The 25,801-nt window shown below is 41.8% G+C and overlaps 1 long non-coding RNA gene across 1 annotated transcript in view; it reads left to right on the top strand.

Annotated features, from left to right (window-relative positions):
* Positions 1 to 25,048, top strand: part of LOC109552613 (uncharacterized) — a 253,921-nt gene extending 228,873 nt beyond the window's left edge. The window contains exon 5 of the long non-coding RNA XR_012330239.1: positions 24,822 to 25,048. This is a non-coding gene — a long non-coding RNA (uncharacterized lncRNA). The remainder of the gene's footprint in view (positions 1 to 24,821) is intronic.
* The last annotated feature ends 753 nt before the right edge of the window (positions 25,049 to 25,801 follow it).

The raw sequence follows: 25,801 nt of genomic DNA, 5'->3' as shown, positions 1-25,801 counted from the left end.
AACTTATGAATGTAAGTCCTATTGGCTATCAGAGTGAGGAGATCCTGGGGTCCATTCCTCATTCAGCAGCCACAAAATATGGGGCTCTAGGCATGTGTGCAAGTCCCTTTCAGGGAAATATTGGTGTCTTGGTTTTATTGTTGGAGCCGGCTGGAGGAAGAAGGTGGGGGAGGTGTCCATCAGTTTCCCAGTCTCTGGGGAAGATTACTTCCAACCCCTAGATACCTTCTCTCCCTCAAGTAGCAGCTTTTAAAATACTCAGATAGGGCTTCCCTGGTGGTGCAGTGGTTGAGAGTCCACCTGCCGATGCAGGGGACACGGGTTCGTGCCCTGGTCCAGGAAGATCCCACATGCCGCAGAGCAGCTAGGCCCGTGAACCATGGCCACCGAGCCTGCACATCCGGAGCCTGTGCTCCGCAATGGGAGAGGCCACAACAGTGAGAGGCCCATGTACCACAAAAAAATAAAAATTAAAAAAAAAATTAATAAAATATGCAGATAAACCCCTTTCAGGGAAAGACTGAGAGAGTGGCATTTTAGCTTTTGTTCCCTCTGTACCGGGCCTTGGGATGATAACCTATTAAGAACTACTTCACGTTCTCTAGTCCTATGAAATTCATGAGTGGAAGCCCTGTTGGCTCTCAGATCCAGACAATCCAGGGACCTATCCCTCAGGTGGCAGCCATAGAAGCTGGGGTGCAGATGAGGCTACAAGCTCCTCCACGGAGATACTGGTGACTTGGAGTGGGCTGGAGGGAGAAGATGGATAGGGTGTGTGCCAGCTTCCTAGATCTTCAGGAAGCATCATAGCTGGCCCCTAGATGCATGCTAAATTAGAAGCCTGGCCCTCAGGCAGCAGCTTTTAAAGTACACAGATAAACAGACCCCTTTCAGGCAAAGACTGGGAGATGGACGTTTTTGCTTCTCCCTCTGCACTGAGTCCTGGTGGTGAGGGGATATATACAGTGAGGTGCCCATTAAGAACTGCTTCTTTGTTTGCTATAGTCTTGTGGGTCTCCTGGATACAAGCCCCACTGGCTTTCACATCTAGGTGTTTGGGGGGGTCCATTTCTCAGATGGGAGTATTAAAATTTGAGGAGCTAAATGTGGGGTCCAAACCCTTTGCTTCTCAGGAAGAAGCTGGGGGTTAGGGATTCCCCTCCCAAATGTATGACACAGTGCTAAGGTAGGGTTTATGGCAGGATTGTGTCTTAGCCTTTTTTTCCTGTTTCAATGTGGGTATTTTCTTGTTCACTGGATATGTGAGTCACCTGACTTATTTCTGGATCTCTCTCAGAGGGCATTGCTCTGTGTTTAGTTGTACTTTCAGTGCATCTGTGGAAGGGGGGGTGCTCCAAAGACTCCTGTGTTGCCATCTTAGTTAACTCACCTAGGCAAAGATTTTTTTAGATATGACCAAAACCAAAAACATGATTCATAACAGAAAAAATGATAAATTGGACTTCATCATAATTAAAAACTTCTTTTTATAGTGTTAAGAAAACTAAAAGATAAACCACACGTTGGAAGACAGTACTTGCAAACCATAGATCTAATAAAGGTTTTGTTTCTAAAATGTGTGTATGGAACTCTCAAAACTCAATTAAAAATAAAACTACCCATCTTATTCTACTTGCTTTATCACATGTATTTTCTCTCCATTCTTCTCTCTACCCATCAATCCATCTAATTTTTCATGTATTTTGAAATAAGTTGCAGATATGTCACTTACATTTTACCTTAAATACCATCGACTAGGGTGCAATATTTGTTTATGCTTCTTTTTTAAGTAAAATCCATGCAATAAATGCACAAACCTTATGTGTACCACTAACAAATTTTGCAAAATGCACACACTTGTGTGACCCAAACTGTTAACAAAATATAAAGTACTACCATGGTTTCAGAAAGTTCCCTCACTCCTTTTCCTAGTCAAAACTCATCCCCACATCTCCCCAACCCCCAGTGACCATTGTTCCAACTTTTTTCCATCTTGATTGGTTTTGCTTGTTCCATAACCTCACAAAAATCAAATCATCAGTATGTGCTGTTTTTGTGTCTGTTAATCTCACTGAGAATGATTTTGAGATTCATTTGTGTTGTGCATTCGTGTAGTTCATTTCATTGCTGAGCGGTCTTGCAATTATGTGTATATACCACAGTTCATTTATTTGTTCACTGTTTGATGGGCATCTGAGTGGTTTCCAGATCTGGCTATTATGAATAAAACTGCTACAAACATTCTTGTACAAGTCTTTTTATGGATATGTGATTTCATTTTTCTTGGATAAATACATAGGAGTAGCTATCTAGGATCATAGGTAGATATAGCTGGATCATAGGTGGGTATGTGTTCAGTTTTAGAGAAACTGCAGGACCTTTTCATATAATGTTTGTACTGTTTTACACTCCCACTGTAATGGTGCATGAGAGTTCCAGTTGCTCCATAATTTTGCCAACACTTGGTACTGTTGTCTTCTTTACTTCAGCCATTCTGGTGCACATGTAATGATATCCTGCAGCACTTCTTCTTAAAATTAGGAATGTTTACGTCATCAAAGTCTAGTTTCATGGTGTATTTGTTATGCATTGCTACATACTGAATAATCCCAAAATTTAGCAGCTTAAACCAGCAATCATATATCTTCTCACACCATTTCTGAGGACTAAGAACCCAGGCATGGCTTAGCTGTGTAGTCCTGGCTCTGTCTTTCATGAGGTTGCAGTCAAGTTGGGGTTATGTCATCTGAAGCTTGACGGGCTGGGGGATCTGCTCCAGGCTCCTCACATGGTAGCCGGCAGGTCTCCACTCTTCACTGGCGCTTATTGGGGGACATCAGTGTCTCACTACATGCCTGAGTATCCTCAGAAGATGTGAGTTGATTTAGAAAGAGAGACAGAGGGAGAGGGATAGAGGGACCCCAAGGTGGAAACCACAGTATTTCACAATGTAATCTTGGATGAGACATCCCATCACTTCTGCCATATCTGGGTACACAAACCAACCCTGGTAGAATGTGGAGGGGATGGCACAAAGGTGTAAGTAACAGTAGGTAGGATCTCTGGGGGGCTGTCTTGGAGTCTTGCTACCATACATGGAAGAAGATAGAAACAGCTACTGGCAGGGGAGGGAAATTGTTGTCAGGGCTGATTGGAATATCAATCAGCTGAAGTGTTTCTGTGAAATTTGCTGAAGTTGGTTAGACTATCCTGTATCGAAGTTCTAGTCCACCACTTCCTGGCCTGCTAGGATCACTGGACAAAGGAGTTTAAATCTGAGCCTCAGTTTCTACAGATGTAAAATGGTGGTGTGATTAAATGAAATCATGTATGTACAGCACCAAGCACATAAAAGGGTCCCAGTAGAGGGCAATTATCAATACTTCATACACATGGCAGTTTCATGCCCTTCACACAATGTAATTTTATTTCATTTCAGTGTTGAGGACTAGATGTGCCAAAGTCCATCTGGAAAGATCCCAATGGACTACTGATAAGCCCTTGGAAAAGACCAGTTTCAGATTCATTTTCTTTTTATTTCCTGATATTTAGGAAGTTTTATTCTATCACTGTGTATCATTTGCCTTATTAGTCATGGTTGTTCCTCTAACAGTTTGTTGTGAACTGTTAATGTTTATGTCATGATTTTGGAGCTATTAGCATACTTCCCTCTTCTTCTTGCCAGAATTATTTTGGTGATAATAATCAGGCCTATAAGAATAAAGACCATTGCTTTTAATTTGGTATTAAATTTGGACTAAGAATGAATCATAATAGACTAATTTAAAAGGTACAAGTATATAAAACTACATACTTATTTATATTTTTATATTTATAAATATGCTATTTATATTTTGTTGCATATTAATAACTTTTTCCCCGCTTTTTAATAGTTCATTTCTTTTTAATAAGTAAAGCATGCACATAATACAAACCCTAACAGGGACAAAATGCTGTTCAGTGGAAAGCGTCTCCATCTCCCCTTGCTCCCATTCTTCTAGTTTCTATCCCCAGACGCTTTTAAAATCAAATGTGTTCTAAGTAGCCACCTAACATGTCACATTGTGCAAAACCTGGCACAAAGTCAGTTACAAAGGATTTGCAATTTAAAACCAAAAAAATAATGTTTTAAAGGTTCTTATTGAAGTATTGTATGCACATAGAAATTACAAAAATTATAAGTATACAGTCTAATGAATTCTCATACTTCATCACTGATAACCATCACTGATAACAAATCAAAAACTATGACATTATCAGTAGCCCGTAAGTCCCTTTCTTTCCCTCTTCCTGTCACTAACCTTCCTTCTCCCCACAGGTAACCACAACCATGGCTTCTAATACCTTAGATTAGTTTTTTTCTGTTCTTGAACTTTGTATACATGGAATCATACAATATATATTCTTGTGTGTCTGGCTTCTTTTGCATATAGATGGAGATGGAGAGAGATAGAGACAGAGAGAGAGAGATAGATCCGTCTTTCCAGGGTTATTGATTATGTTAAGTCTTTCCAAAGAACAACCTTTTGGCTTTATTAATTCTTTCTATTGTTAGTTGTCTATTTCTTGAAGTTCTGGTCTTATCTTTATAAATGCTTACTATATTTGGTTATAGTTCTATCAACTCACTGATTTTTCTTTGTTTTAACCATTTTTTGTTCCTTTTTCTCCTTCCTTTGTTATCTTTTGGTTTAAATTGCTATTCTTTTAAACTAATTAACATGGATACTTCCATCAGGGATTGGCAAATTTTTCTGCAAAAGGACAGATAGTAAACACACTAGGCTTTGCAAGCCATGTGTGGTCTCTGTCACATTCTTTTTTAACTATTTAAAAATGTAAAAGCTGTTCTTACCCCGTGCATCGCACAAAAACAGGCAGGCTGGAATTGGCCTACGGGCCATAATTTGCCAACCCCCAACTTAGGTTATTGATGTTCAGTTCAACCTCTTCTTTTCATGTATTTATATTGAAGGCTAGACATTTCTGCTAAATTCCCAAGCTTTTGAAAATTTTCTATTTATCTTTTTGTCGTTGATTTCTAACACACACACAAAACAAGACAAGGGCAAGCACTGACTGACTCATCTGGTAAAGATACAACAAACCACCTTTGGATTCAGTTTATTACTTACATAGACAGTGAAAGGAAGAGTAGCCAGAGGTGCCAGGCCCTAGGTCCTCATCGCTCACACCAAAAAGGGCAACACCGAAACACTGGAGCCACATGTCTGCAGTGTGAGGCATGGGATTCCCATGGCTGAGGAGCCGACTATAGGCTGCATTTAAATCTATACTAATTTCATCGTCTTGTTCTGAAGAAGCACTTTGTTCAAACCTCCAACTGTGATTGTGGACGTGTATATTTCTCCTTTATTTCCTGTTGGCTTTTGCTTTGTATACTTTGAGATTAAGTACATTCAGTCTTGTCACATCTTCCTATTGGACTGACTCCTTTAGAATGATAAACACATTTTCTTCTAACTTTATTAAAATTTTATTTTCCTTAAAATCTACTTTTCCAAAATGAGTATTTCTACATTAGCTTTCATTTGGTTAGTGTTTGCACATATGTTTTTCTATCTTTTTACTTTCAACCTTCCTGACACCTTGTATTTAAGATGTAGCTCTTCTAAGCAATATATAATTAGGGTTTTTTTTTTCATCCAGTCTGATAATCTATCTATAACATGGAGTATTTCGTTTACCTACACTGGATGTGATATATTTGGTTATAGATCTAACATTGCACTTTTTCTGTTTTTCCAATCTGTTCTTTGTTCCCTTTTTCCATCCTTCTTGGCTTATTTTGTATAAATCAAAATGTTTATTATCAATTTTCCCCTTCTAGTTTATTAGCCATGCATCCCTTCCTATTCTTTTAGCAGTTACTATAGAGATTATAACATGCATCCTCGACAACAGAGTTCCCCTTAAATTAGTGCCTCTATGACACTTCAGATAGTTCAAGGAATTTAGAATTTAACTCCATTTACCCCCTCCTGTCTTTCATGCTAATGCTGTCCCGTAATTTGATTCTATTTTAAACCCCATAAAGCAAACATTATTCTCTATGGAGTCAGTACTCATTTAGACATTTAGAAACTTTCCACTGCTCTTTATTCTTTCCTGTACCTCTGGGCTTCAATCTGGGATCATTTCCTTCTGTCTAAAGAACACCCTTAAGTATTTTCCTTACTGTGGTCCACTAGCAATAAATGCTCTCAGACTTTGTTTACCTGGATTTTTTTAAATTTTGCTTTTACTTTTGGAAGATAATTTTTACAAGATATAAGGATCTAGACTGGCATTTGTTTTCTTTCAGCCCTTTGAATATATCATTCCATCTTCTTCTGGACTTCATTATTCCATTGAGAAGTCAGTGTCTATCTCCTTATTGCTCATTTGAAGATAATGTGTCTTTTTTCTCTTCCTGGTTGTAAAATTCTGTTCTTCATCTTAGGTTTCCAGCAGTTCTATTAAAATGTGCCTACTTGTGTTTTCCTTCTGTTTTTCCTCCTTGGGGTTCATACCGCTTCTGAATCTGTGGCTTGGTATCTTTCATTAATTTCAGAAAATTCTGTCATTATCTTTTTAAAAATATTGCTTCTGTCCCATCCTCTATACTGTATTCTTTCTTTCTAGGACTCAATTATATGTATTTTGGATCTGATGCTCCTTGTCTGTGCTTATGCTTATGCACTTACACTTATATTTCTCATCCACCACCCTCCCACTCCCACTTTGACTGTGCATGCATATGTGTATGTGTGTGTCTGTATGTACACATGCACACACAAGCTTCAGACTGGAGTTTTCCTTCTGACCTGTCTTCCAGTTTATTAATTCTCTTTATGTGTGTACCAAGTCAGCTCTCAAACATATCCATTGAGCTCTTATTTTTAGTTATTCTATTTTTCAGTTCCAGAGGGTCCACTTGGCTTATTTTATATTTCCCAGTTCTCTGCCAAAATTCTTTAATTTCAACATATTTGTTATAATTATTTTAAAATATATGTTTGTCTAGATCTCCTGTTTTTCTGTTCCTGCTGTTTGATTTTCTGTTATTTTTCTGTCCTGTCTTAATTTCTCATAATCCTGATCATTTTAACAAATGCTGGATATTGGATTAGATATTAAAATTTTGCGATACAAATTTAGGCTCTGGTTTATCATTTTCCAGAGGTGATTCAACTTGTTTATTTCAGGCAGTTTGGATGGGGATATTAGCAATGCAAGACCACTTTAATGAGAGAATCAGAGATTTAAGTGATCTGAAGTTGGACTTATTTCTATACTATGACTGCTCTACTTCTAGTTCACTCTGACTCTTGGGATACCATCCTTTCAGTTCCCAGCTGAAAGCCCAGGGTGTTGACCAAGGTCTGTTCTTCTCCATGGGCCCTGAATTCTAGTTTTTGTCTTCCCAGATCCAGATTTGTTGAAAGTTCTGCTCGCCTTTTCAGCCTCTTAGCCACTGCTCTCATCATTGGTGATACCCGCAGTGGGGAAAGTGGCTCTCAGTGCAAGGCTCACCTCTCCTATCTTCAGCCTCCTCCCAGATCTTAGCCTTAAAATTCTTCACTGCCCTTGTATTCTCTGATGTCACCTAACAGCCTTCTTTCTTACATTTTGCCACGTTTTCTAGTTATTCCAATGTGAGTGTTGGTCTGAAACAACCTAGTCCTCCATTGCCAGAAACAAAACTCCCAAGTATGGTTTGAGTTTGTTTACTGTGATATCACTGATCAATGCTTCAGTATTAGAATAAGCATGCAGTAGTTTTGTATATGATATTTTTTAATCAAAGAATCCCAAACTGGCTGATGTCAGCATTATATAGCTATTCTTGAAATAGAATAGTATTACTTAACTCACATGTGGAAAAGGGTGGTTGTAAATATTACCTATTTAATCTCCAGATGGACTACTGCCTTCCAAAACAGAAGTTGTACACTAGACAGTTAATGTGACAGATGTCAACATCAGCTATGTAGCTTTACAGGATTGTTGTTGACACAGATGAATTGTGTACAGGAGGTATAATTCCATTGTTGTTAGATGTCATACATTTTGGCAGTAAAGGGAACTTTTCAAAACCACGAACACAGATTGTCTGCCATGGTTTACATTTTACAAGTAATGTTAGAAAATTCAGTTCCTTTTGTTAGCCATCTACATTCTGACCAATTTATTTTAAAGAACTCCATGTACCAACAGTACTAAGTGACTTCCCATGTTGAGAGGAATTTGACACGTTTCCAACTCTCTACTTCTGTGCGTTTGTGTGTGTGTGTGTTTATAACTGGACGCCTCTAAAAGCCTACCCCAGGTCTGCAGCACTTTGTATCTCCCTGAGGCTAAAATCAACTTGCCAGGGCTTTGCAAGTGAAGATGGTAAAATAGTAAAGTTTCACAATAACTCTGTGGATCTAGCAAGAGGTGCTGATGTGAAATCTAGGTTATTCTGCGTTTGCTTGGGCCAAACATTGCAAGCCAAGAGCATCCATGACTGGAATATTAGGATGTATGTGGACCACTGGATTCAAACCGGTGATTTTGGTGGAGGCTTATCTAGATGTTTAACTTTGGTTGAGATAAATGAACTGTGTTCTTAATAATGTTCTTCTGTAATGGAGACTGGACTCTAAGAATATCCAGAAAGGCCCACTGATGTTGATACTGGCGCTGCTCCCATGGTGTGACATTCATGGGTTCCCCATAGCCGCCACGGAGATAGCTCAGTACTGGGGGCGTGAGCCTCATCCTTCATCACTTCCTGCCCATGTGCAACCAGCACAGTCTTTCTCGTGGTTGGAGAAAGGCAGTGGGGTGGGAGGAGGGCCCTACTCCAGAACCAAGGCTTCATGCAGCACTGGGGCAACCACACGGGAGTGTAGCTATCGGAGTTCCTGACTTAAGTAATGGAATGTTTGGCCCGAGGCATAGATTAAGCCCTTCCAGAAAACGAGTCTGAAAAACTAACTGATCGTTCTCCACTTTCAACGGTTCATTCCGTGATTTCAGGCCTCAGTTCCCAGCAGATTTGTGATGGGGGTGGGTGAGCATGAAGGTGCCCCAGCCGTGCAGGGTCCACACTGCTGGTGTGCGTGCACATTTAGAACTGCCCCCGGCCCCGCCCCTTCAGGATGCAGGCTCAGAGGCTACCGAGGAGCATCAGTCATCTGCTCATCTGGGCCTGGGTGGGGCACTCAGAGGAGGGCAGCTTGGGTTTCAAATGCAGGCTGCCCCACGCAACTGAATGCATGCGTGGCTGCAGTCCCCAGCGCACCCCTGTGCATCCAGTGCATCCCCCACATCCTTCACGATTCAGCGACCCTTCATGTCTGTGGCTGCCCTGAGGGAGACAGAGTAATAGCTGCCCCCCAGGAGGCTAAGTGTGTACATGCAACAGTACACACACACACGCACTGCACAGTCACCATCCATACCCACCACACACACACACACACACACCACACAACATATTCACCCTGCACACCCACTGTTCAACCCCTGCCAGACAGCACACACGCTAATCACATAATACACATCACACACACATGACACGTGCACACATCTCATGTGCATACGTATATCTCACATGCATGCACACTTTACATGGGTGCGCATGCCCCTTTGTGCACACACACTGTGCACTCAGATCTCACATGCACACCACACACAATGTGCACACACAACATACAACATACGTATCATGCACCAGTCACACCACACATGCTATGCAATCTGGGACATAATACACCACACACACCATACAAGCCATACATACCACACATGCAAAACACCCCCTCACCCCCACCACAAATGCATGCAGAGTCTACACACAGACCTCGCACATGCCACACAGCACAACACATGGCATACACTCACTGCACATGCACATGCCATAGACAGAAACCCATACCCACTCCACCCCCACCCCACAAATAACTCGCACATGCACAATACACCCCATGCACACAACACACACACAGGACACACGAGCGTACTCTGCACCATGAATCTGTCAGCCCTTTCTCTGCCTCTGCCTTTGATCCTGTGTCCTGGCCCCTCCCTGTCCCCTCTAACCACTCCCCGAGGGCCCTGTGTGAACAAGAGCAGAGTAAGGGCCTCATCTGGACAGAAAGAGGAAAAGAATAGGTTGTAAATGTTTCAGTTGGGATTGAAAACATGTATATATATTATAAATATATAATGTATACATATGTATATTTTAAAATGATACACACACATAACTTTTGTGCTTATGTACAATTTGCTGTTTCTGGACCTTAAGAATTCAATTTGTGTCTCTCTACCATAGTGACAGGTAATTTGGGAAACACACAGAACATAGAATATAAAATCTGAATGTAATATGTACATAAAACTTGTCCACACTGGCTCTTGTTCTTGGGCCCCTGGGGCCCCATTTGTCTTCCATCTCACTTCCCAGGCAACAGGAAGTTGTGGTCCAGAGAGTGAGCATTTTACACACCTGGGTTCCAGGTGGGGCTACATTCCTTGCACCTGTGTGAGCTTACCATGCTGCTTGATTTCTTTAAGCTGTTTGGTTTTTTTCAAAGCCAAAGCAGACATCACCATCATCATCCTGTCTACAGCAGGACTGTCATGACTATTAAAGGAGATGTCAGGTGTAAAGTAGCACAATTCCTGACACATAGTAGGTATATGCAAATGCCTCCCATCACAAACAAACTCAAAAGCAAAGAAACAGACAAATATAGAAGATTGGACCTTCTCCTGTGGCTAGTACATTCTAGCCACACTGAACCCCCAGGCCGGAGCCCCGTCCTCAGCACTCCTCAGCTGCCTCCCTCCTGTGCTGCCCTGCATCCCTCCTCAGCTGCCTCCCTCCTGTGCTGCCCTGCATCCCTCCTCAGCTGCCTCCCTAACCTGCTCCTCATGGTCTTGCTCACAGAAGCTTCTGGCTGCTTCGAAGGCTCACTTGGGCCTGACAGTCTCAGGCAGGACCTGCTTTCCAGTCCACCAGCCCATCTAAAGCCCAACGAGTGGATGTGAGGGGCGAGGCTTTGTCTGTCTGGGCTTGGTGCTTGACCCGGCCCTGGGCGCCCTCCCCTGGATTCCCCAGTGGGAGCCACACGTTGTTCTCCCAACCCATGTTTCTGGCCACCTGCATGAGCCAGTTCCTGACTCCGTGCACCTTAGGTAAAGCTCTCCTTTACGTGCTGCCCTGGCAGTTGTTTGCAAGCTTTTTTCTTTTTTCTTTTTTTAAATTCTTTTCCATTGTGGTTTATTACAGGATATTGAATAGAGTTCCCTGTGCTATATAGTAGGACAGTGTTGTTTATCTATTTTGTACATAGTAGTTGGTATCTGCTAATCCCAAACTCCTAATTTATCCCTCCTCCACTCCTTTTCCCCTTTGGTAACCATAAGTTTGTTTTCTATGTCTGTGAGTCTGTTTCTGTTTTGTAAATAAGTTCATTTGTATCATATTTTAGATTCCACATATAAATGATATCATATGATATTTGTCTTTCTCTGTCTGACTTACTTCACTTAGTATGATTATTTCTAGGTCCATACATGTTGCTGCAAATGGCATTATTTCATTCTTTTTTATGGTGAATATTCCATTGTCTATATATACCACATATTTTGTATCTATTAATCTGTTGTTGGACATTTAGGTTGCTTCGATATCTTGGCTATTGTAAATAGTGCTGCAACGAACATTGGGGTGCATGTATCTTTTCAACTTACAGTTTTCTCTGGATATATGCCCAGAAGTGGGATTACTGGATCATATGGTAACTCTATTTTTAGTTTTTTCAGGAACCTCCATACTGTTCTCCATAGTGGCTGTACCAATTTATATTCCCACCAACAGTGTAGGAGGGTTCCCATTTCTCCACACCCTTTCCAGCATTTACTGTTTGTAGATTTTTTTGATGATGGCCATTCTGACTGGTGTGAGGTGATATCTCATTGTAGTTCTCTGATAATTAGTGATGTGGAGCATCTTTTCATGCGTCTGTTGGTCATCTGTATGTCTTCTTTGGAGAAATGTCTATTTAGGTTTTCTGCCTATTATTTGATTGGGTTGTTTGAGTTTTTGTTATTGAGTTGTATGAGCTGTTTGTGTATTTTGGAAATTAAGCCCTTATCAGTCACATCATTGCAGGCTTTTTTCTGAATGTGGTTTGTTTCTTTTTTAACATCTTTATCGGAGTATAATTCCTTTACAAAGGTGTGTTTATAACAAAGTGAATCAGCTATACATGTACATATATCCCTGTATCTTCTCCCTCTTGTGTCTCCCTCCCACACACCCAATCCCACCACTCTAGGTGATCACAAAGCAACAAGCTGATCTCCCTGTGCTATGTGGCTGCTTCCCACTAGCTATCGGTTTTACATTTGGTAGTGTATATATATGTCTGTGCCACTCTCTCACTTTGTCCCAACTTACCCTTCCTTCTCCCCGTGTCCTCAAGTCCATGCTCTACGTCCGCATCTTTAATCCTGTCCTGCCCCTAGATTGTTCAGAATTTTTTTTTTTTAGATTCCATATATATGTGTTAGCATAGGGTATTTGTTTTTCTCTTTCTCACTTACTTCACTCTGTATGACAGACTCTAGGTCCATCCACCTCATTACAAATAACTCAATTTCATTTCTTTTTATGGCTGAGTAATATTCCATTGTATATATGTGCCACATCTTCTTTATCCATTCATCTGTCGATGGACACATACATTGCTTCCATGTCCTGGCTATTGTAAATAGAGCTGCAATGAACATTGTGGTACATGACTCTTTTTGAATTATGGTTTTCTCAGGGTATATGCCCAGTCGTGGAATTGCTGGGTCATATGGTAGTTCTATTTTTAGTTTTTTAAGGAACCTCTGTACTGTTCTCCATAGTGGCTGTATCAACTTACATTCCCACCAACAGTGCAAGCGTGTTCCCTTTTCTCCACAGCCTCTCCAGCATTTACTGTTAGTAGATTTTTGGATGATGGCCATGCTAACTGGTGTGAGGTGATACCTCACTGTAGTTTTGATTTGCATTTCTCTAATGATTAGTGATGTTGAGCATCCTTTCATGTGTTTGTTGGCAATCTGTATATTTTCTTTGGAGAAATGTCTATTTAGGTCTTCTGCCCATTTTTGCATTGGGTTGTTTGTTTTTTTTTGATATTGAGCTGCATGAGCTGCTTGTAAGTTTTGGAGATTAATGCTTTATCAGTTGTTTTATTTGCAAATATTTTCTCCCATTCTGAGGGTTGTCTTTTCATCTTGTTTATGGTTTCCTTTGCTGTGCAAAAGCTTTTAAGTTTCATTAGGTCCCATTTGTTTATTTTTGTTTTTACTTCCATTTCTCTAGGAGGTGGGTCAAAAAGGATCTTTCTGTGATGTATGTCATAGAGTGTTCGGCCTATGTTTTCCTCTAAGAGTTTTATAGTGTCTAGCCTTACATTTAGGCCTTTAATCCATTTTGAGTTTATTTTTGTCTATGGTGTTAGGGAGTGTTCTAATTTCATTCTTTTACAAGTAGCTGTCCAGTTTTCCCAGCACCACTTATTGAAGAGGCAGTCTTTTCTCCATTGTATATTCTTGCCTCCTTTGTCAAAAATAAGGTGACTATATGTGCATGGGTTTATCTCTGGGCTTTCTATCCTGTTCCATTGATCTACCTTTCTGTTTTTATGCCAGTACCATACTGTCTTGATTACAGTAGCTTTGTAGCATAGTCTGAAATCCGGGAGACTGATTCCTCCAGCTCCATTTTTCTTTCTCAAGATTGCTTTCGCTATTTGGGCGCTTTTGTGCTTCATTACAAATTGTAAAATTTTTTGTTCTAGTTCTGTGAAAAATGCCATTGGTAGTTTGATAGGGATGGCATTGAATCTGTAGATTGCTTTGGGTAGTATACTCATTTTCAGTGTTGATTCTTGCAATCCAAGTACATGGTGTATCTCTCCATCTGTTGGTTTCATCTTTAATTTCTTTCATCAGTGTCTTATAGTTTTCTGCATACAGGTCTTTTGTCTCCTTAGGTAGGTTTATTCCTTGCTATTTTATTCTTTTTGTTGCAATGGTAAATGGGAGTGTTTCCTTAATTTCTCTTTCAAATTTTTCATCATTAGTGTATAGGACTGCAAGAGATTTCTGTGCATTAATTTTGTATCCTGCTACTTTACCAAATTCATTGATTAGCTCTAATAGTTTACTGGTTGCATCTTTAGGATTCTCTATGTATACTATCATGTCATCTGCAAAGAGTGACAGCCTTACTTCTTCTTTTCCGATTTGGATTCCTTTTATTTCTTTTTCTTTTCTGATTGCTGTGGCTAAAACTTCCAAAACTATGTTGAATAATAGTGGTGAGAGTGGACAACCTTGTCTTGTTCCTGATCTAAGAGGAAATGGTTTCAGTTTTTCACCATTGAGAATGATGTTGGCTATGGGTTTGTCATATATGGCCTTTATTGTGTTGAGGAAAGTGCCCTCTATGCCTATGTTCTGGAGGGTTTTTATCATAAATGTGTGTTAAATTTTGTCAAAAGCTTTTTCTGCATCTATTGAGATGATCATATGGTTTTTATCCTTCAATTTGTTAATATGCTTTATCACATTGATTGATTTGCATATACTGAAGAATGCTTGCATCCCTTGGATAAACCCCCACTTGATTATGGTGTATGATCTTTTTAATGTGTTGTTGGATTCTGTTTGCTAGTATTTTGTTGAGGATTTTTGCACCTATGTTCATCAGTGATATTGGCCTGTAGTTTTCTTTCTTTGTGACATCTTCGTCTGGTTTTGGTATCAGGGTTATGGTGGCCTCGTAGAATGAGTTTGGTAGTGTTCCTCCCTCTGCTATATTTTGGAAGAGTTTTAGAAGGATGAGTGTTAGCTCTTCTCTAAATGTTTGATAGAATTTGCCTGTGAAGCCATCTGGTCCTGGGCTTTTGTTTTCTGGAAGATTTTTCATCACAGTCTCAACTTCAGTGCTTGTGATTGGTCTGTTTATATTTTCTATTTCTTCCTGGTTCAGTCTCAGAAGGTTGTGCTTTTCTAAGAATTTGTCCACTTCTTCCAGGTTTTCCATTTTATTGGCATATAGTTGCTTGTAATAATCTCACATGATCCTTTGTATTTCTGCAGTGTCAGTTGTTACTTCTCCTTTGCATTTCTAATTCCATTGATTTGACTCTTCTCCCTTTTTTTCTTGATGAGTCTGGCTAATTGTTTATGAATTTTGTTTATCTTCTCAAAAAATCAGCTTTTAGTTTTATTGATCTCTGCTATTGTTTCCTTCATTTATTTTTCATTTATTTCTGATATGATCTTTATTATTTCTTTCCTTCTGCTAACTTTGGGGTTTTTTTGTTCTTCTTTCTCTAATTGCTTTAGGTGTAAGTTTAGGTTGTTTATTTGAGATGTTTCTTGTTTCTTGTTGTAGGAATGTATTGCTATAAACTTCCCTCTTAGAACTGCTTTTGCTGCATCCCATGGGTTATGGCTCGTCGTGTTTTCATTGTCATTTGTTTCTAGGTATTTTTTTTTCCTCTTTGATTTCTTCAGTGATCTCTTGGTTATTAAGTAGTGTATTGTTTAGCCTTCATGTGTTTGTACTTTTTACAGATTTTTTTCCTGTAATTGCTATCTAGTCTAATAACATTGTGGTCAGAAAAGATACTTGATATGATTTCAATTTTCGTTAATTTGCTAAGGCTTGATTTGTGACCCAAGATATGATCTATGTTGGTGAATGTTCCATGAGCACTTGAGAAGAAAGTGTATTCTGTTGTTTTTGTATGGAGTGTCCTATAAATATCAATTAAGCCCATCTTCTTAAATGTGTCATTTAAAGCTTGTGTTTCCTTATTTATTTTCATTTTGGGTGATCTGTCCATTGGTGAAAGTGGGGTGTTAAAGTCCCCTACTATGATTGTGTTACTGTCGATTTCCCCTTTTATGGCTGTTAGCATTTGCCTTATGTATTGAGGTGCTCCTATGTTGGGTGCATAAATATTTATAATTGTTATATCTTCTTCTTGGATTGATCCCTTGATCATTATATAGTGTCCTTCTTTATCTCTTGTAACAGTTTTTATTTTAAAGTCTATTTTGTCTGATATAAGAATTGCTACTCCAGCTTTCTTTTGATTTCCATTTGCATGGAATATCTTTTTCCATCCCCTCATTTTCAGTCTGTATATGTCCCTGGGTCTGAAATGGGTCTCTTGTAGACAGCATATATATGGGTCTTATTTTTGTATCCATTCAGCCAGTCTATGTCCTTTGGTGGGAGCATTTAATCCATTTACATTTAAGGTAATTATCGATATGTATGTTCCTATTACCATTTTCCTAATTGTTTTGGGTTTGTTATTGTAGGCCTTTTCCTTCTCTTCTGTTTTTGCCTAGAGAAGTTCCTTTAGCATTTGTTGCAAAGCTGGTTTGGTGGTGCTGAATTCTCTTAGCTTTTGCTTGTCTGTAAAGCTTTTAATTTCTCCATCGAATCTGAATGAGATCCTTGCTGGGTAGAGTAATCTTGGTGGTAGGTTTTTCCCGTTCATCATTTTAAATATGTCTTGCCACTCCCTTCTGGCTTGCAGAGTTTCTGCTGAAAGATCAGCTGTTAACCTTACGGGGATTCCCTTGTATATTATTTGTTGTCTTTCCCTTGCTGCTTTTAATAATTTTTCTTTGTATTTAATTTTTGATAGTTTGATTAATATGTGTCTTGGCATGTTTCTCCTTGGATTTATCCTGTATGGGACTCTCTGCACTTCCTGGACTTGATTGACTATTTCCTTTCACATAGAGGGAAGTTTTCAAGTATAATCTCTTCAAATATTTTCTCAGTCGCTTTCTTTTCTCTTTTTCTTCTGGGACCCCTATAATTCGAATGTTGGTGTGCTTAATGTTGTCCCAGAGGTCTCTGAGTCTGTCCTCAATTCTTTTCATTCTTTTTTCTTTCTTCTGCTCTGTGATAGTTATTTCCACTATTTTATCTTTCAGGTCACATATCTGTTCTTCTGCCTCAGTTATCCTGCTATTGATTCCTTCTAGAGGTTTTTTGTTTGTTTGTTCGTTTTTTTGTTTTTTGTTTTTTTTTGCGGTACATGGGCCTCTCACTGTTGTGGCCTCTCCCATTGCCTAGCACAGGCTCTGGACGTGCAGGCTCAGCAGCCATGGCTCACGGGCCCAGCTACTCCACGACATGTGGGATCTTCCTGGACCTGGGCACGAACCTGTGTCCCCTGCATCGCAGGCAGACTCTCAACCACTGCGCCACAAGGGAAGCCCTAGAGTATTTTTAATTTCATTTATTGTGTTGTTCATCGTTGTCTGTCTGCTCTTTAGTTCTTCTATGTCCTTGTTAAACGTTTCTTTTATTTTCTCCATTCTATTTCCAAGATTTTAGATCATCTTTATTATCATTACTCTGAATTCTTTTTCAGGTAGACTGCCTATTTCCTCTTCATTTGTTTGGTCAGGTGGGTTTTTACCCTGCTCCTTCATCTGCTATGTGTTTCTCTGTCTTCTCATGTTGCTTAACATACTGTGTTTGGCGTCTCCTTTTTGCAGGCTGCAGGTTTGTTGTTCCTGTTGTTTTTGGTGTCTGCCCCCAGTGGCTAAAGTTGGTTCAGTGAGTTGTTTAGGCTTCCTGGTGGAGGGGACTGCTGCCTGTGTTCTGGTGGATGAGGCTGGATCTTGTCTATCTGGTGGGCAGGAACGTGTCCGGTGGTGTGGTTTGGGATGTCTGTGACCTTATTATTATTTGAGGCAGCCTCTCTGATAATGGGTGGTGTTGTGTTCCTTTCTTACTAGTTATTTGTCATAGGGTGTCCGGCACTGTAGCTTGCTGGTTGTTAGTGGAGCTGGGTCTTAGCGTTGAGATAGAGATGTCTGGGAGAGCTTTTGCTGTTTGATATTACATACAGCCTGGAGGTCTCTGGTGGACCAATATCCTGAACTCGGCTCTCCCACCTCAGAGGCACAGACCTGACACCCAGCCAGAGCACCAAGACCCGTCAGCCACATGGCTCAGAAGAAAGGGAGAAAGAAAGAAAGAAAAAGGAAGGAAGGAAGGAAGGAAGGAAGGTAGGAAGGAAGGAAAGAAAGAAAGAAGGGGAGAGGGCAAGAGGGAGGGAGGGAGGGAAAGAAAGAAAGAAAATATAAAGAAATAAAGTTATTAAAATAAAAAAGTGAAAAGTAATAAAAATAGAGAAAAAAGAAAGAAAAAAAGAAGTGAGCAACCAAATCAATAAACAAATCTACCAATGATAATAAACTCTAAATACTAAACTAAGATAAACATAAAACCAGAAACCAGTCAGTCACATACAGCAAACCCCTAGTCTACAGTTGCTCCCAAAGTTCACTACCTCAATTTTGGGATGATTCGTTGTCTATTCATGTATTCCACAGATGCAGGGTACATCAAGTTGATTGTGGAGATTTAATCCGCTGCTCCTGAGGCTGCTGGGAGAAGTTTCCCTTTCTCTTCTTTGTTCTCACAGCTCCGGGGGTTCAGCTTTGGATAGGCCCTGCCTCTACATGTAGGTTGCCTGAGGGTGTCTGTTGCCTCTCAGACAGGATGGGGTTAAAGTAATGGCTCTTTAGGGGTCTCTGGCTCACTCAGCCGGGGGGGGGGGGGGGGGGGGGGGGAAGGGGGGTGTATGGAATGCAGGGCGAGCCTGAGGTGGCAGAGGCCAACATGACATTGCAACAGCCTGAGGCACACTGTGTGTTCTCCCGGGGAAGTTGTCCCTGGATCACAGGATCCTGGATAGTGACCTGTGCTTGCACACAGGCTTCTTGGTGGCTGCAGTATCAGCCTTAGCATTTCATGCCCTCTCTGGTGTCCACACTGATAGTCGCGGCTCATGCCTGTCTCTGGGGCTCGTTTAGGCGGTGCTGTGAATCCTCTCCTCGCGCACCCCGGAACAATGGTCTCTTGCCTCTTAGGCAGTTCCAGACTTTTTTCCAGACTCCCTCCCGGCTAGCTGTGGCACACTAGCCCCCTTCAGGCTGTGTTCACGCAGCCAACCTCAGTCCTCTCCCTGGGATCTGACCTCCAAAGCCTGAGCCTCAGCTCCCAACCCCCATCCACCCCGGCGGGTGAGCAGACAAGCCTCTCAGGCTGGTGAGTGCTGGTCGGCACCGATCCTCTGTGCGGGAATCTCTCCGCTTTGCCCTCTGCACCCCTGTTGCTGCGCTCTCCTCCATGGCTCCGAAGCTTCCCACCCGCCGCCCCCCATCTCTGCCAGTGAGGGGGCTTCCTAGTGTGTAGAAACTTTTCCTCCTTCACAGCTCCCTCCCCAAGGTGCTGGTCCCGTCCTTATTCTTTTGTCTCTATATTTTCTTTTATCTTTTGCCCTACCCAGGTTCATGGGGAGTTTCTTGCCTTTTGGGAAGTCTGAGGTCTTCTGCCAGCGTTCAGCAGGTGTTCTGTAGGAGTTGTTCCACATGTAGATGTATTTCTGATGTATTTGTGGGGAGGAAGGTGATCTCCACGTCTTACTCCTCCACCATCTTGAAGGTCTCTGAATGTGGTTTTGACTAAAATCTTAGGGAATGCCCACAGATCAGATGGGTGGAGCTGCTCTGGCTGCCACAAGGGCCAAGTGCCTGAGCCTCCCTTAGGGACAGCATCACTGCTGCAGAACCACTAAGCTCACTGGGTCCCCGACAACCACGTCCCTGGCAAACCCATTCTGGCTCCCTTGGAACCTCCAGGGTTCACCCAGCCCATCCGAGCTCAGGCCGTGGCAGAGCAGACAATCGTCATGCTTTTCTGAAAGCCTGAGAGCTCCTCTACTTTTCCTGACCCCCCACCATCCATCCATCCATCAGGAAATCCTGCTGAATTCCCTTCAAGAAGCCCTAGCCCTTCTGCTAGGACCACAATCCAAGCCCTTTGAGCCTCTGTCTCCTTCTCTCTGCTCTTCTCTTCAGGGTAAAATGTAAAATATGAGTCATTTACATAAAAATTTTAGGTTCAGCTTGTCAGGTTCCCAAATGAAAACAATTGTCTGGAATTTGATTGAGATGGCATTGAGTCTGTGAGGACCTGAGGTAGGACAGCCCTGCAGTGGAGAAGAGAGCTGGAGGACTTTGAGTACCTGCCTTCCAGCTGCAGTGAGGGACCGCGAGGAGAGATGAGCCATGTATCACAGGAGAGGATAGAGTCCGGAAGTGGACCCACAACATTGTCAACTGATGTGTTTTTAGAAAAGTCACCACGGGAAAGGAAAGGAAAGTCTTTTCAACAATAGGTTCAGGAACACCTATACAATACTATGTTTAAAAGTAAAGAAAGAAAAAAGAACCTTGACCCTCTGCCTCATACCATATACGTACATTACTTCAAGGTAGGTTGTAGACTAAACATGAAGCAAAACCTATGAAGCTTCTAGAAGAAGGCATGGGGGAGAAAATCTTCATGACCCTAGAGTTAGCAAACATGCTTCAGAGAGGCCAAAAAAGGTACTAATGGTAAAGGGGAGAACAAAGGATAAATTGAATTTCATCAAAATCAGAAGTCTGTGCATCAAAAGTCACTGTTAAATGTCAAAGTCACAAGCTGGGAAATAACATTCATGAAACATATCTGATAAAGCACTTGTATACATATAAGAACTGCAAATTATTAGTAATGTATAAATGTATAAAATAATATATAATTTATAAATATCAATAATATATAAACAGCAACTGAAGATTAACTATAAAAATAACCCAATAAATATGTGAGCAAAAGACTTTCAAAAAAGAAGATATGTGAATGACCAGTAAGCACATGGCAAGATTTTCAAGTCAGTCACTTGAAATCACTACACAGTGATTTCTATCTGTGTAGTGATAGAAATACTACACAGATAGTGTAGTATCACTACACAGCCACCAAAATGGCTAAATTTAAGAAGACTAAGAATACCAAGTGGTGGGATTCCCTGGTAGCGCAGTGGTTGAGAGTCTGCCTGCCAATGCAGGGGACATGGGTTCGAGCCCTGGTCTGGGAAGATCCCACGTGCCGCGGAGCAACTAGGCCCATGCGCCACAACTACTGAGCCTGTGCGTCTGGAGCCTGTGCTCCGCAACAAGAGAGGCCACGATAGTGAGAGGCCTGCGCACCGCGATGAAGAGTGGCCCCTGCTTGCCGCAACTAGAGAAAGCCCTCACACAGAAACGAAGACCCAACACAGCCAAAAATAAATATAAAAATAAATAAATAATTTTTTTAAAAAAAGACCTAAAGAAGAAATACGTGGTGAATATCTTTAAAAAAAAAAAAAAAAAAAAAGAATACCAAGTGGTAGGAGGATGCAGAATAATGGAACTGTCTTGTGTTGCTGGTAGGAGAGCAAAGTGATAAACCACTTTGGAAAACAGTTTGGTGATTTCTTATTAAATTAGGAATACACCTTCCCCTTGATCCAGCAACTCTACTCTTGGGTGTTTACTGCAGAAAAATGGAAACAGATGTCCACAAAACAGCCTGTACTTGAATGTTCATAGCAGCTTTATTCATAATCACCTAAATCTAGAAACCACTAAATGCCCCTCCAAAAGTGAGTGGATGGACCAAGCATGATATACCCATACAAAACAGAATACTGCTCAGCAATAAAAAAGAAATAAACTGTTGATGCTACAACATGAATAAATCCTAGAGACCTTAATCTGAGCGAAGAGGCCAGACACAGAAGAGTTCCTATTGCGGGATTCCATTTAGATGAAGCTCAACACAGTAGCTATGTGATAGACAAAGTTCTAAAGATGCCCCCACAATTCCCGTTCCCTGCTCTGCAGTCAGACAAGGATCCAGGTGCTGCTGGGAATGGACTTCGCAAGTCGAACTCAGGTTGCTCATCATCTGACTTTAAAATAGAGAGATTTCCTGGATTTTCTGGGCGGGCACAAGGTCATCTCAAGGGCGCTTGAAAGCAGAATTATGAGGCAGTGAGTTCGATGAGGGAGAAAAGGTCAGAGAAATCTGAAGTGTGTAGAGGACGCCACCCACCATCGCTGGCTTGAAGAAGGAGGAGGGGCCCCAAGCCAGGGAACAAGGGAGCCTCTGGGAGCTGATGGTGACCTCCTGAGAGGGACTCCATGCTGCTTCCGTGCAGAACTGAATCCCACCACAACGCGGAGGAGCCTGGAAGTGGATGTAGCCCTGCCCACACCTTGACCCTGAGATCATCAGTAGATGCTGGCCTAAACCACGAAGTGTGTGATCATTTGTTACGAAGCGATAGGAAGCTACCACTGAGGGACTGAGAAAGGATGTGCCCCCTTCCTGCTGTGATGGACGTGGTCTAGGTCTTGCTGTGGCCGTGGTTACACACGTGGGCACTTAAAACCATTAAACTCAACATGAATCTGGGCATTCATTCCACAGTGTATATAGATGCCACGAATATGTTAAAAGAGTCAAGAATGTCAGAACATTCTTTCTGCAGCTGCCAGTCTGCCAATGGTCTCATCACTCCCAAAACAAAATCCTTCGGCTCTGCGGCACCCACTCCACGCTTGGGCTGCCTCGCTCCTCTGTGGACACACGGCAGCCACGCAGGCCCATGGCAGGGGCTGACCTCGCTGTTACAATGACTGAGAATGCCGTCCTCCAAAGGGCCTCAGGACTCCTTCCTTATTTCTTTGGATCTCTCACTGTATCAGGGAATTCTTTGGTGCCAGAATGCTTAAGCAGCACAGAGTAGGTGCCTCCTGAATCCCGTAGAGTACACGCACAGGCCTGGGGGGCAGGTGTGGTATCCTGGCCCTCAGGCCTTACAGAGCCCGTGGGTCCCCACCCTGAACCCAACTCTGCCGTCACCCTCACCTGCTTCTCCTGGACGCCCTGCCTTCTCCACCAGGGAACCTGAGAAGGGTGAAGCCACTGCACTTCCGAATCCCAGTCCCTACATGGTTATAACTTGACTATTAATCTGCATAAGCAGAGAATATCCTAGGAGGCCAAGCAGGCTTCCTCTCTCAGCCGTGCAGATGGCTGATTGCCCGGGGCAGCTGTTTAAATGTGCTCTCAATGGCTCACTTTGAGGGGCCAGTCCTCCTCAAGGGCCCTCGCTCCCCAGGGAAGAACCTGGCTGGGGTGTGACGCCTGGACCCCGGTGGCTGAGGCAGACTCCGTTTCCAGCCTTGGGGTACATATACACTGTGGGAGGGAGCTGGTGGACCTCCTGGTAGGATTGGATGGAAAAAGCTAGAAGGCTTTCTTAGAAACCACAGATTAAGACTTCTGGAGGCTAGGTTGGCAAACATCCAAGAGACATAAAGTGATTTACTTCTTAGCTCTCCAGGATTCAGTTTGATTTCAGTTTTAAACTGCTACCTCTGGAATTTTTAACAGAAACAATTAAACCAAAAGGAGTAAATTTCTTTCTTTCTTCTTCTTCTTATTTTTTTTGTAAATTTGTTTCTTAACGACTGTGCAGCTCCAGGGCACAGAACACAGAGCCGGGACCTCACTCAGGGTGGACAGGCACCAACATTAGAAGGTCAGCGAAGCAGACTGGAATTTTCAGGACTGAATCTTTCCTTTGGACAGTTGACTCGACTGTCTTTGATTTTATGAATATCAGTATCCAGATTCTTTTTTTTTTTTACATCTTTATTGGAGTATAATTGCTTTACAATGGTGTGTTAGTTTCTGCTTTATAACAAAGTGAATCAGTTATACATCTACATATGTTCCCATATCTCTTCCCTCTTGGGTCTCCCTCCCTCCCGCCCTCCCTATCCCACCCCTCTAGGTGGTCACAAACCACCGAGCTGATCTGCCTGTGCTAGGCAGCTGCTTCCCACTAGCTATCTACCTTACGTTTGGTAGTGTATATATGTCCATGCCACTCTCTCACTTTGTCACAGCTAACCCTTCCCCCTCCCCATATCCTCAAGTCCATTCTCTAGTAGGTCTGTGTCTTTATTCCCATCTTACCCCCTAGGTTCTTCATGACTTTTTTTTCTTAGATTCCATATATATGTGTTAGCATACGGTATTTGTTTTTCTCTTTCTGACTTCACTCTGTATGACAGACTCTAGGTCCATCCACCTCACTACAAATAACTCAATTTCGTTTGTTTTTATGGCTGAGTAATATTCCATTGTATATATGTGCCACATCTTCTTTATGCATTCATCTGTTGTTGGACGCTTAGGTTGCTTCCATGTGCTGGCTATTATAAATAGAGCTGCAATGAACGTTTTGGTACATGACTCTTTTTGAATTATGGTTTTCTCAGGGTATATGCCCAGTAGTGGGATTGCTGGGTCATAGGGTACTTCTATTTGTATTTTTTTAAGGAACCTCCATACTGTTCTCCATAGTAACTGTATCAATTTACATTCCCACCAACAGTGCAAGAGGGTTCCCTTTTCTCCACACCCTCTCCAGCATTTATTGTTTGTAGATTTTTTGATGATGGCCATTCTGACCGGTGTGAGGTGATAACTCATTGCAGGTTTGATTTGCATTTCTCTAATGATTAGTAGTGTTGAGTATCCTTCATGTGTTTCTTGGCAATCTGTATACCTTCTTTGAAGAAATGTCTATTTAGTTCTTCTGCCCATTTTGGGATTGGGTTGTTTGTTTTTTTGATATTGAGCTGCATGAGCTGCTTGTAAATTTTGGAGATTAATCCTTTGTCAGTTGCTTCATTTGCAAATATTTTCTCCCATTCTGAGGGTTGTCTTTTGGTCTTCTTTATGGTTTCCTTTGCTGTGCAAAAGCTTTTAAGTTTCCTTAGGTCCCATTTGTTTATTTTTGTTTTTATTTCCATTTCTCTAGGAGGTGGGTCAAAAAGGATCTTGCTGTGATTTATGTCGTAGAGTGTTCTGCCTATGTTTTCCTCTAAGAGTTTGATTTCAAGATCAAAGGCCAGAAGCAACAAGGTCCTACTGTATAGCACAGGGAACTATATTCAATATCCTCTAGTAATCTATGATGGAAAAGAATCTGAAAAAGGATATATGTATATGTATAACTGAATCACTTTGCTGTACAGCAGAAATTAACACAACATTGTAAATCAAGTATACTTCAATAAAATACATGTTTTTAAAAAAAGATTAAAGGCCAGGAAATCTTACTTTAGTTGATGAAGCTGCTGCTGCTGATTTCAGTAAGAAGCATGAGACTGGCTGCAGACAGGTGAGAAGCCTGAGCCCCAAGGATGCTGTCTGCAGCATGAGGTTTTAGCTGGCCAGGTCTCCATCTTAACTGAAGTGATAGTAGGGACGGTGTGGCTTAGACACCAAGCAGAATGGCAGGCGGGGTGTGTGACTGGGTACAAGATGCCCACGGAATTCATTTGTTTGTCTTCCAAATCAAGTGATCCTTAAAATAATCCTTCTGAGACTGAAATCAAATTATGCATTTTTTAAACTTCACCGGAGAGTATCATTTTGGTCCTCTCTGGTCACAGCCTGCAGCCCAGCCCAGCCCCGCTGACCCCTGTTGTATCAGTGAGCCAAGGACGGCCTCCGAGGTTGGTTGGTTCTTCACTGCAGGCTGAGACCGCGGAGCTCCAAAGCCTGCCCGCCCTAACTCATGTTTTTACACATCCAGTTGTTTTAAACACAGCCCCATTGAGCACACGGTTAGCCGTTGAGAGCCTGCCTGCTTTGCATTCCCTGCAGACCTTCCCCCAGCATCTGCTCACTGTTGATAAGACTGAGCCTGTGGCTGTAAGACCCCAAGCCACTGCTGTCCTTCAAACCTCCCTGACCTCGAGACTCCCCGGGCTGCTGAGCGATATCACCCGACAC

The sequence above is a fragment of the Tursiops truncatus genome, chromosome 2 (assembly GCF_011762595.2).
Source record: "Tursiops truncatus isolate mTurTru1 chromosome 2, mTurTru1.mat.Y, whole genome shotgun sequence".
Classification (NCBI taxonomy): domain Eukaryota; kingdom Metazoa; phylum Chordata; class Mammalia; order Artiodactyla; family Delphinidae; genus Tursiops; species Tursiops truncatus.
The sequence above is the reverse complement of the archived record's forward strand: the minus strand, read 5'-3'. Positions and strand labels throughout refer to the sequence as shown.